The sequence below is a fragment of the Poromitra crassiceps genome (assembly GCF_964638095.1).
Source record: "Poromitra crassiceps genome assembly, chromosome: 2".
In the NCBI taxonomy this organism is placed as follows: domain Eukaryota; kingdom Metazoa; phylum Chordata; class Actinopteri; order Beryciformes; family Melamphaidae; genus Poromitra; species Poromitra crassiceps.
Genome location: NC_139624.1, coordinates 43095462 through 43107671, shown reverse-complemented (window position 1 = coordinate 43107671; position 12210 = coordinate 43095462).

The following is a 12210-nucleotide window of genomic DNA, read 5'->3' as shown; positions in this document are numbered from 1 at the left end:
TGATCACTGGAATCAATGGGAGCTGCGTGCTGCAGGCAGGGCCAGGGCGAGCGAGCTAATGGCTGAAGCAAGGGTGGGGCTGCTGGGCCTGGACAGGCTGCACAGAGACCAGGACCTTGTCTTCAGCACAAACATGTGTTTCATACACATCGACTGAAGGTTACTAATCAGCTGCAGTATCATTTGTATAGTTATGAATCATACTGAGTCAAGAATATGGAAGGAAAGTGGCAGGATTATTTTGGTAGTTCTTGTATGATTTGCCTTGCATGCTTGTTGGTCAGACATTTGAAATGGTAAAATTGCCACAATGTCCAAATCTCAATTAATGCAGTGATGGCAGCCATTTTCTTGGGGGTGTGGTTTATAGCAGGGAGATAAATGCCTGTGATCCACTGGCTCTCCATCAACACAAAGGCATCATGTTAAATAGTTCCATGCACTATAGTGCTTCCATTGAGCTTATACATTCAGGCATGATGTTAAATAGTTCCATGCACTATAGTGCTTCCATTGAGCTTCCATTGAGCTTACACATTCAGTGGGTTAGCTTCAAATGCTCAAATGAATTAGTACACAAGCCTGCAAGGTAGTTGTTTATTTTATTTGTGTTGAGTTACATATTTTCATATGCTAACTGGTTAAGCGACAGACGAGAGAAGAGAGATTCAAGCAGTTTAACACAAAAGGTTTCCACTGGCCAGAAAACATAAAATCAAGACATCTAAATCAATTAATCTTTTCAATAAATATGAAATTATGCAGAATTAGTTTAGATCAAAAGCATTTGGTTTGCTTCCTAAAAACATCTCCTCCCCCACATTTGTACCACTTTTTTCCAGATTTTTCTTCCCAATTGTATTTGGCCAATTTCCCCTGCTGTCCCGGTCATCGCTTCACCCCCTCTGCCGATCTGGGTTGTAGACTAGCACATGCTTCCTCCGATACATGTGCAGTCACCAGCCGCTTCTTTTCACCTGACAGCGTGGAGTTTCACCGGCAGGACGTAGCCCGTGGGAGGATCACACTATTCCCCCCAATTCCCCTCTCCCCTGAACAGGCGCCCCGACCAACCAGAGGACATGCTAGTGCAGCGACCAGGACTCATACCCCACCGGCTTCCCACCCACAGACACGGCCAATTGTGGCTGTAAGAGCATCTGAGTACCGCTGCTGGGAATTGAACCCAGGTCTCTGCGGCTGGACCTGCGGTGGTCGAGTGCTTTAACCTCTACACTACCCAGACCCCGTACTTTACATTTCTATTCTCATCTGTAAAGATGAAATGAGCCCAAACTTCATTTGCGGCATAGAGAAGGTATCCTGAGCAGGAGTTAGCCTAGCTGTGGCGCGTCGCTCGTCATTCTGGCATGAAGAAGAACATCGATGAGTCAATGTAACAATTGCTAATCTGCTCAGTGGAGCCAATTAAGAGGTCAAGTTTAGGGTGTCATTCTATAGACAGTGTCGGGGCGGGGGTGGGGGGGTGGTGCTAAAGAGCTTACCCCTAAACCATAAGGGTTCTCCAGGACCACTAGTCTGCCTACCAACCTTCAGACATCTTCTTAGACAGAGGGTGAACATTGATGACTTTAGTAATGATTGGTTCCTCATTATACCTTTATGTAATTTATATGCAGTATTCTGTCTGTAAATTGGGTGTATTTTCTATCAGGTGCATTCAGCCTTTGCCCAGTGCAAAGCCATTTTAAGAATGCAGTATGAATGAAATATAGAATATTTGACCATATTATTATTTATTTATTTTTATCCTCTGTCTCTTCGGTCTGGGGTTATGTGTCCCATCTTTCTGGGAAATCGCCAAAATCCAATAAAAATAAAGTCAGATGTTTGATGCAGGATGATCGTAGGCAAGATCTCAGGAGTTCAGGGCCTTTCTGGATTCTGGCATGCTTGTACTGTATTGCAAGTCCCTCTTGCTGTGTTGTGAGTGCGTCCAACTAAACTGGAAATATTCACCTGGAGGATCCTTTCCATATTGCTGTAGAAACAAAGATAATTCATGTGTTTAAAATGGCTTATTATTAAGTACTAATGGCTAAATAGTTCTTGCATATATATAGTTTCATTAGATTTTAAGTCTTAACCATCCTTTTCCTAGAAATCTAAAGAAGGCAATTAGCAGTAAATAATTAGATGAGGATGTTTGCTCATTCCTAGAATTGCCTGGACTTATAAGTAGTTAGCGTGGAGACACGCTAGCCTTTGACCTGTTACACAATGCCTGGATCAGTCCACTGCAGTGCGGTGCGTCCCGGGCTAAGCTGCGTCACTGCAACAGCGTGGACGTATCGATGGCTGCGAACGCTCCTTTCCCCGGTCCAGATCTTTTCTCCACATGCTCCTTCCTCTGTTCCACTCCTTCCTCTCTGTTTGTCTCTCCTTCTCTGCTGTCCTCTGCTGGGTCGGTGGTCTAGTCTGCATAATTTGGCTTCGCTGGGCTGGATGTCCGGACAGCCTGGCGTAGGTGTTGGGGTGATGATGACTCCTGTTCTGTGTATGGCACTGGTAGAATTCACTGTGAAAGCTCACTATCAGTGAATTACCATAGGGCCATAAACAGAGCAGAGAAAGAACCACTTGACGATGCCCGTCCCTAGCTGCTTACTCTCTGCCTCCCTCTCCTCTCCTGTCCTGTGCTTGTGGGTGGGGTGGATGTGATGTAATGGCTCTGGTGTGGTTGCATGAGCTGAGCTGCACACCTCTCTCTGGGTACTTCCACATCTCTCTGGCCTGTACCAACGGCTGCCCGACTGCTACTCTTCTTTGCCCATTTTGGCACTAGCACATTTTTGCTTCTGTATATATACTTTGAGCAATTATGTGTAGTGCCAATATAGGACAAGATAGACTTCCATCACTTTGGTATCGCCTTGGATTGCAGTCGTCGCTGTACCATTATCTGACTGTTGGGGGTTGCTCATGATTGATCCCTGCATTGGTTTTCCTTGCTCCCCCTTGTAGGTCATTTTCTATTTCCAGTTGTCCTGCACAATGTAATCTGAACCTCATTATCTGATTGGATGAAAAGAAAATTCAATATATGTGGACCACTTTTTAAATATATTCTGCTGACTGTTCATGCGTCTCATATAGCCTACCATCCAGTCTCAAACCATGGTCCAGGAGGACACCACGTTCAGCAGGACGGAGCAAAAGACTCCTTAGTCCACTGTGTATGATAAAAGAATTGGCTCTCTCTCTACACATTTCTGTTAAGATAACTATCCTTGCTTCCCATTTCAAACTCATATTCATGACATCTCATCCTAGAGAATTCCTTGTATCAGTCTATACAACCAAAGAAACTAGTGAACTAGTGTGCTAGTGATTCAGATGTACCGGAAGTGCCAAGCAGCTCTCTGGCGGTGTTTGGCAATGGTAGAACTCACACTGGTGAGGTAGATGGATCCGGTGGTTCTAGACTTGCCAACTACTGCCTCAGAGCGTCGACCAGCTGAGCCAAGTGCAGAGGAGAAACCAGCCTTTCAGTCTCAAGAGAAGAAACCTCCAAGGGCATCTAGTCAGTGAGTGAGTGGCTGTTGGTGGTGAAGGGTGGGGTGAGACTTTGTGTTCCCCCCCTACGCACCCCAGTCTCAAAGCTCCAGTGGCTCTTTAAAGGACATAGAGCAGACCGTGGCCAAATGGTACACTATAGTAAAACGCTTTTAAAGGACATAGAAGATACAGTACCAGACCGTGGTCAAACCTTTGACCACGGTCTGGTCCTTTGACCACGGTCTGGTTAGTATAGTAAACGCTGGTCTTTAAAGGACATAGAACATAGCAGACCGTAGCTGACCATAGCAGACTTTCTCAGAAAAAGAAAAAAGAAAAGAAAAATACCACTATTCCTTCTATTCCTTCAAAAGTTGTAGCTGTCATAGATTATGTTACATAGTTGATTTCTCTATTGTTGACAAAATGTGTTCTGTAAGTCGCTTTTGATAAAAGCGTCTGCCAAATGACGTAATGTAATGTAATGCAGACTGTGGACAAACGCTACAGTATAGTAAAATGCTGGTCTCTCAAGACAGACGTGTTGGCTCCCGCAATTTACAAATGCTTCCGCCTACATGTCTACTTCAGGGGTCTCAAAGTTGGTCAAAAAATATGGCAGATGAGGCAGAGGCGTTGGCTGTTGCTGGGCCTTACTGCCGCAAAAAATATGGTCGCTCAGAGATGGAAGGCTCCTCATACTCTGCCTGATGAACAATGGGCATCTTCACCTGTGGCCCTGGCTGTCATGGAGATGTCAGTGGCCTGTATGCATGGCACTAAAGTAGAAAATATTACGGCGTAGAATGCATTTGTTTAAGCCATGCGTGGGGACCATGGACATCGCCATGATAGGTAGGTTGCGTCTTCTTTTTTTCTTTTTTTTGCTGTGTGGTGGAGACTGCTTATTGATTGTGCCTGGGTTGATATGTTCTGAAGGGCACATACAGTATACTGTGAGCTAATATCTTTGTGGGTGGGGGGTGGTGTTCTCAGTGAATCTGGTTGTGTATGTACAGGTTTCTGTAGATGTTTGTTTTTTGTAATTTTCTTTCTTGTAAAAAAAAAACTTGAATCAATAAAAAAAGCAGGATATCTGGTCAAAATAAGACGGGATTTCTGCTCATTTCCCCACTTGTGATTGCTCAAATACCATCAAAGGTGGGTATTCGCTCATTTCCCCACTTGTGATTGGTCAAATACCATCGAAGGCGGGTATCCGCTCATTTCCCGACTTGTGATTGGTCGAATACCATCGAACTTCCTTCCGGTCTGAAGCTTTTTCTTTTCTTTGGATGATGACAACTTCACTTCTCTGTTCAAATTTTAATGGGCGGAGGTAGGGATTATTTCTGGAGCATTATGTACAAACTGTCTTTTGGGTTCCATCCCCAGAAACAAGAAACAAGACCCAAAGTCAAAAACATATTGAAATGTTTCCTGAAACAAGAGTTTTGAATGTAATCAATGCAAGAAGCCTGTCAGCACTGCCCAAAAGGCTGTTTTGTGTTCCACTGCCTTACAGCATAGTGCCACTGCCTTACAGCATAGTGCCACTGCCTTACATAGTACCACTGCCTTACATAGTGCCACTGCATTACATAGTGCCACTGCCTTACATAGTACCACTGCCTTACATAGTGCCACTGCATTACATAGTGCCACTGCCTTACATAGTACCACTGCCTTACATAGTGCCACTGCCTTACATAGTACCACTGCCTTACATAGTGCCACTGCCTTACATAGTGCCACTGCCTTACATAGTACCACTGCCTTACATAGTGCCACTGCCTTACATAGTACCACTGCCTTACATAGTGCCACTGCCTTACATAGTACCACTGCCTTACATAGTACCACTGCCTTACAGCAAGGTGCCACTGCCTTACATAGTACCACTGCCTTACATAGTGCCACTGCCTTACATAGTGCCACTGCCTTACATAGTACCACTGCCTTACATAGTACCACTGCCTTACATAGTACCACTGCCTTACATAGTTCCACTGCCTTACATAGTACCACTGCCTTACATAGTACCACTGCCTTACAGCAAGGTGCCACTGCCTTACATAGTACCACTGCCTTACATAGTGCCACTGCATTACATAGTACCACTGCATTACATAGTACCACTGCCTTACATAGTGCCACTGCCTGACATAGTACCACTGCATTACATAGTACCACTGCCTTACATAGTGCCACTGCCTTACATAGTGCCACTGCCTTACATAGTGCCACCGCCTTACATAGTGCCACTGCCTTACAGCATAGTCCCACTGCCTTACATAGTACCACTGCCTTACATAGTACCACTGCATTACATAGTGCCACTGCCTTACATAGTACCACTGCCTTACTGCCTTACATAGTAGCACTGCCTTACATAGTACCACTGCCTTACATAGTACCACTGCATTACATAGTGCCACTGCCTTACATAGTACCACTGCCTTACTGCCTTACATAGTACCACTGCCTTACATAGTGCCACTGCCTTACATAGTACCACTGCCTTACATAGTACCACTGCCTTACATAGTACCACTGCCTTACATAGTACCACTGCCTTACTGCCTTACATAGTACCACTGCCTTACATAGTGCCACTGCCTTACATAGTACCACTGCATTACATAGTTCCACCGCCTTACATAGTGCCACTGCCTTACAGCATAGTACCACTGCCTTACATAGTACCACTGCCTTACATAGTACCACTGCCTTACATAGTACCACTGCCTTACACAGTGCCACTGCCTTACATAGTACCATAGTACCACTGCCTTACATAGTACCACTGCCTTACATAGTGCCACTGCCTTACATAGTACCACTGCCTTACATAGTGCCACTGCCTTACATAGTGCCACTGCCTTACATAGTGCCACTGCCTTACAGCATAGTGCCCACTGCCTTACATAGTGCCACTGCCTTAAATAGTGCCACTGCCTTAAATAGTGCCACTGCCTTACATAGTGCCACTGCCTTACAGCATACTGCCACTGCCTTACATAGTGCCACTGCCTTTCATAGTACCACTGCCTTCCTCTGACTCCAACAGAGTGAGTTAGTGTTTACATTAGCTAAGTAAGTGCTACTTCCACAGTGTGAGCCTGCACACTCAGCCCCAGGTAATAAAGGGTCACCTATTCTACCTTACATAGTGCCACTGCCTTACATAGTACCACTGCCTTACATAGTACCACTGCCTTACATAGTACCACTGCCTTACATAGTACCACTGCCTTACTGCCTTACATAGTACCACTGCCTTACATAGTGCCACTGCCTTACATAGTACCACTGCATTACATAGTACCACTGCCTTACATAGTGCCACTGCCTGACATAGTACCACTGCATTACATAGTACCACTGCCTTACATAGTGCCACTGCCTTACATAGTGCCACTGCCTTACATAGTGCCACCGCCTTACATAGTGCCACTGCCTTACAGCATAGTCCCACTGCCTTACATAGTACCACTGCCTTACTGCCTTACATAGTACCACTGCCTTACATAGTACCACTGCCTTACATAGTACCACTGCCTTACATACCACTGCCTTACATAGTACCACTGCCTTACATAGTGCCACCGCCTTACATAGTGCCACTGCCTTACAGCACAGTCCCACTGCCTTACATAGTACCACTGCCTTACTGCCTTACATAGTAGCACTGCCTTACATAGTACCACTGCCTTACATAGTACCACTGCATTACATAGTGCCACTGCCTTACATAGTACCACTGCCTTACTGCCTTACATAGTACCACTGCCTTACATAGTGCCACTGCCTTACATAGTACCACTGCCTTACATAGTACCACTGCCTTACATAGTACCACTGCCTTACATAGTACCACTGCCTTACTGCCTTACATAGTACCACTGCCTTACATAGTGCCACTGCCTTACATAGTACCACTGCATTACATAGTGCCACCGCCTTACATAGTGCCACTGCCTTACAGCATAGTACCACTGCCTTACATAGTACCACTGCCTTACATAGTACCACTGCCTTACATAGTACCACTGCCTTACACAGTGCCACTGCCTTACATAGTACCATAGTACCACTGCCTTACATAGTACCACTGCCTTACATAGTGCCACTGCCTTACATAGTGCCACTGCCTTACATAGTGCCACTGCCTTACATAGTGCCACTGCCTTACAGCATAGTGCCCACTGCCTTACATAGTGCCACTGCCTTAAATAGTGCCACTGCCTTAAATAGTGCCACTGCCTTACATAGTGCCACTGCCTTACAGCATACTGCCACTGCCCCTACATAGTGCCACTGCCTTTCATAGTACCACTGCCTTCCTCTGACTCCAACAGAGTGAGTTAGTGTTTACATTAGCTAAGTAAGTGCTACTTCCACAGTGTGAGCCTGCACACTCAGCCCCAGGTAATAAAGGGTCACCTATTCTGCCTTCACCAACCAACAGGGGGTGCCTCTCTCAGCTCTGTGGCATAATTGGCAAACCGCGTGGTGTCATCTTACCCCCCTCTTTCAATGCAGCCTTTTTCCCCTCCTCCCTTCTCAAACGTGCTTGGGGAAAAGGGGAGAGTGACTGAGTCTTTCTCAGACGCCGGTTTGGTTCGCTGTAACAGTGTGGCTCAGAAAGCTGCTACAGACTGAGATCCATATATCTGGGTCAGGGTCTGTTAATGTAGGTGACAGGGGGATCTAGGGATTAAAACCTCTTTATCTGCCTTTCCATAAACCCTGCTTTATAGCCTACACTTCAGCTTTGGCTAATATGATTTGTATTGTTACTAGTTCCCCCCCAGGCTAGCCATGCCTATATTTGATCTGCAGGGACGTTGTCACCGGACCCGTACAGAGGCACTTTTTTTGCTTTTGTAGGGTGGGCCATTAAAATAGAAAGAGAAGGTAAGTGATGAGATTGTGGCAATACACAGTGAGACTAGCCGACATAAAGGAGCTCCGCTCATGCTGTTATTCACCATACAACTGATTCAGGTTGACTGACCTCTGTGGTTGGGTCTCATATTGCAGAACATGTCACGCACATATACGTATGACATGCATAGTGTTATTAGCACATGCATGTGCCCGGGTTTTGATCATGTGAATGTAACTGGTGAACAGGCACTTTGTAGTTCACTTTGCACTGTTGGTGCACCTGTCGACCTGTTCTGCTCAAATGACATGTTGATCAGAAAAATGCCAAATATCTGTGATGCAAATAAATACTTCGAAAAGACCAACCCATTGTGTCAGACTCCCTGTAACCATCTTCTCTGCAGCAAAGTGCATTGTGGGATAACCCTTGTCAATGCGAGGCCTTCTCCAGATGGGCCAAGCATCTCAGGTTACACTGCATTTTTCACCCCCACTCCCCCTATCCCACAGCCCCCCTGGCCCCTTTCTCCATCTCCCTCTCTCTCTCTCTCTCACACACACACACACACACACACACACACACACACACACACACACACACACACACACACACACACACACACACACACACACACACACACACACACACACACTGTTTCCTGGGTGGGTAGAGTCTGGCTCAGACAGTGCTGTGCCTGTGTTCTAATGCAGGCTCCAGAGCATTAGTGAAATGAGATTAAGTCTCATCGTTCTTACGGAGTGTCTGGGCTGGAGGTAGGCAGGCAGAGGTGTGAGCGTTCTTACACAGTGTCTGGGCTGGAGGTAGGCAGGCAGAGGTGTGAGCATTCTTACACAGTGTCTGGGCTGGAGGTAGGCAGGCAGAGGTGTGAGCATTCTTACACAGTGTCTGGGCTGGAGGTAGGCAGGCAGAGGTGTGAGCGTTCTTACACAGTGTCTGGGCTGGAGGTAGGCAGGCAGAGGTGTGAGTGTTCTTACACAGTGTCTGGGCTGGAGGTGGGCAGAGTGTGAGTGTTCTTACACAGTGTCTGGGCTGGAGGTGGGCAGAGGTGTGAGTGTTCTTACACAGTGTCTGGGCTGGAGGTGGGCAGAGTGTGAGTGTTCTTACACAGTGTCTGGGCTGGAGGTAGGCAGAGGTGTGAGTGTTCTTACACAGTGTCTGGGCTGGAGGTAGGCAGAGGTGTGAGTGTTCTTATGCAGTGTCTGGGCTGGAGGTGGGCAGAGTGTGAGTGTTCTTACACAGTGTCTGGGCTGGAGGTGGGCAGAGTGTGAGTGTTCTTACACAGTGTCTGGGCTGGAGGTGGGCAGAGGTGTGAGTGTTCTCGTACACAGTGTCTGGGCTGGAGGTGGGCAGAGGTGTGAGTGTTCTCGTACACAGTGTCTGGGCTGGAGGTGGGCAGAGTGTGAGTGTTCTTACACAGTGTCTGGGCTGGAGGTGGGCAGGCAGAGGTGTGAGCATTCTTACACAGTGTCTGGGCTGGAGGTAGGCAGGCAGAGGTGTGAGCGTTCTTACACAGTGTCTGGGCTGGAGGTAGGCAGGCAGAGGTGTGAGCATTCTTACACAGTGTCTGGGCTGGAGGTGGGCAGAGTGTGAGTGTTCTTACACAGTGTCTGGGCTGGAGGTGGGCAGGCAGAGGTGTGAGCATTCTTACACAGTGTCTGGGCTGGAGGTAGGCAGGCAGAGGTGTGAGCGTTCTTACACAGTGTCTGGGCTGGAGGTAGGCAGGCAGAGGTGTGAGTGTTCTTACACAGTGTCTGGGCTGGAGGTGGGCAGAGTGTGAGTGTTCTTACACAGTGTCTGGGCTGGAGGTGGGCAGAGTGTGAGTGTTCTTACACAGTGTCTGGGCTGGAGGTGGGCAGAGGTGTGAGTGTTCTCGTACACAGTGTCTGGGCTGGAGGTGGGCAGAGGTGTGAGTGTTCTCGTACACAGTGTCTGGGCTGGAGGTGGGCAGAGTGTGAGTGTTCTTACACAGTGTCTGGGCTGGAGGTGGGCAGGCAGAGGTGTGAGCATTCTTACACAGTGTCTGGGCTGGAGGTAGGCAGGCAGAGGTGTGAGCGTTCTTACACAGTGTCTGGGCTGGAGGTAGGCAGGCAGAGGTGTGAGCGTTCTTACACAGTGTCTGGGCTGGAGGTAGGCAGGCAGAGGTGTGAGCATTCTTACACAGTGTCTGGGCTGGAGGTAGGCAGGCAGAGGTGTGAGCGTTCTTACACAGTGTCTGGGCTGGAGGTAGGCAGGCAGAGGTGTGAGCGTTCTTACACAGTGTCTGGGCTGGAGGTAGGCAGGCAGAGGTGTGAGCATTCTTACACAGTGTCTGGGCTGGAGGTAGGCAGGCAGAGGTGTGAGCGTTCTTACACAGTGTCTGGGCTGGAGGTAGGCAGGCAGAGGTGTGAGCATTCTTACACAGTGTCTGGGCTGGAGGTAGGCAGGCAGAGGTGTGAGCGTTCTTACACAGTGTCTGGGCTGGAGGTAGGCAGGCAGAGGTGTGAGCATTCTTACACAGTGTCTGGGCTGGAGGTAGGCAGGCAGAGGTGTGAGTGTTCTTACACAGTGTCTGGGCTGGAGGTGGGCAGAGTGTGAGTGTTCTTACACAGTGTCTGGGCTGGAGGTGGGCAGAGGTGTGAGTGTTCTTACACAGTGTCTGGGCTGGAGGTAGGCAGAGGTGTGAGTGTTCTTACACAGTGTCTGGGCTGGAGGTAGGCAGAGGTGTGAGTGTTCTTATGCAGTGTCTGGGCTGGAGGTGGGCAGAGTGTGAGTGTTCTTACACAGTGTCTGGGCTGGAGGTGGGCAGAGGTGTGAGTGTTCTCGTACACAGTGTCTGGGCTGGAGGTGGGCAGAGGTGTGAGTGTTCTTACACAGTGTCTGGGCTGGAGGTAGGCAGGCAGAGGTGTGAGCATTCTTACACAGTGTCTGGGCTGGAGGTAGGCAGGCAGAGGTGTGAGCGTTCTTACACAGTGTCTGGGCTGGAGGTAGGCAGGCAGAGGTGTGAGTGTTCTTACACAGTGTCTGGGCTGGAGGTAGGCAGGCAGAGGTGTGAGCGTTCTTACACAGTGTCTGGGCTGGAGGTAGGCAGGCAGAGGTGTGAGCATTCTTACACAGTGTCTGGGCTGGAGGTAGGCAGGCAGAGGTGTGAGCGTTCTTACACAGTGTCTGGGCTGGAGGTAGGCAGGCAGAGGTGTGAGTGTTCTTACACAGTGTCTGGGCTGGAGGTAGGCAGGCAGAGGTGTGAGTGTTCTTACACAGTGTCTGGGCTGGAGGTAGGCAGGCAGAGGTGTGAGCGTTCTTACACAGTGTCTGGGCTGGAGGTAGGCAGGCAGAGGTGTGAGCATTCTTACACAGTGTCTGGGCTGGAGGTAGGCAGGCAGAGGTGTGAGCATTGTTACACAGTGTCTGGGCTGGAGGTAGGCAGGCAGAGGTGTGAGCATTCTTACACAGTGTCTGGGCTGGAGGTAGGCAGGCAGAGGTGTGAGTGTTCTTACACAGTGTCTGGGCTGGAGGTAGGCAGGCAGAGGTGTGAGCGTTCTTACACAGTGTCTGGGCTGGAGGTAGGCAGGCAGAGGTGTGAGCGTTCTTACACAGTGTCTGGGCTGGAGGTAGGCAGGCAGAGGTGTGAGTGTTCTTACACAGTGTCTGGGCTGGAGGTGGGCAGAGTGTGAGTGTTCTTACACAGTGTCTGGGCTGGAGGTGGGCAGAGGTGTGAGTGTTCTTACACAGTGTCTGGGCTGGAGGTAGGCAGAGGTGTGAGTGTTCTTACACAGTGTCTGGGCTGGAGGTAGGCAGAG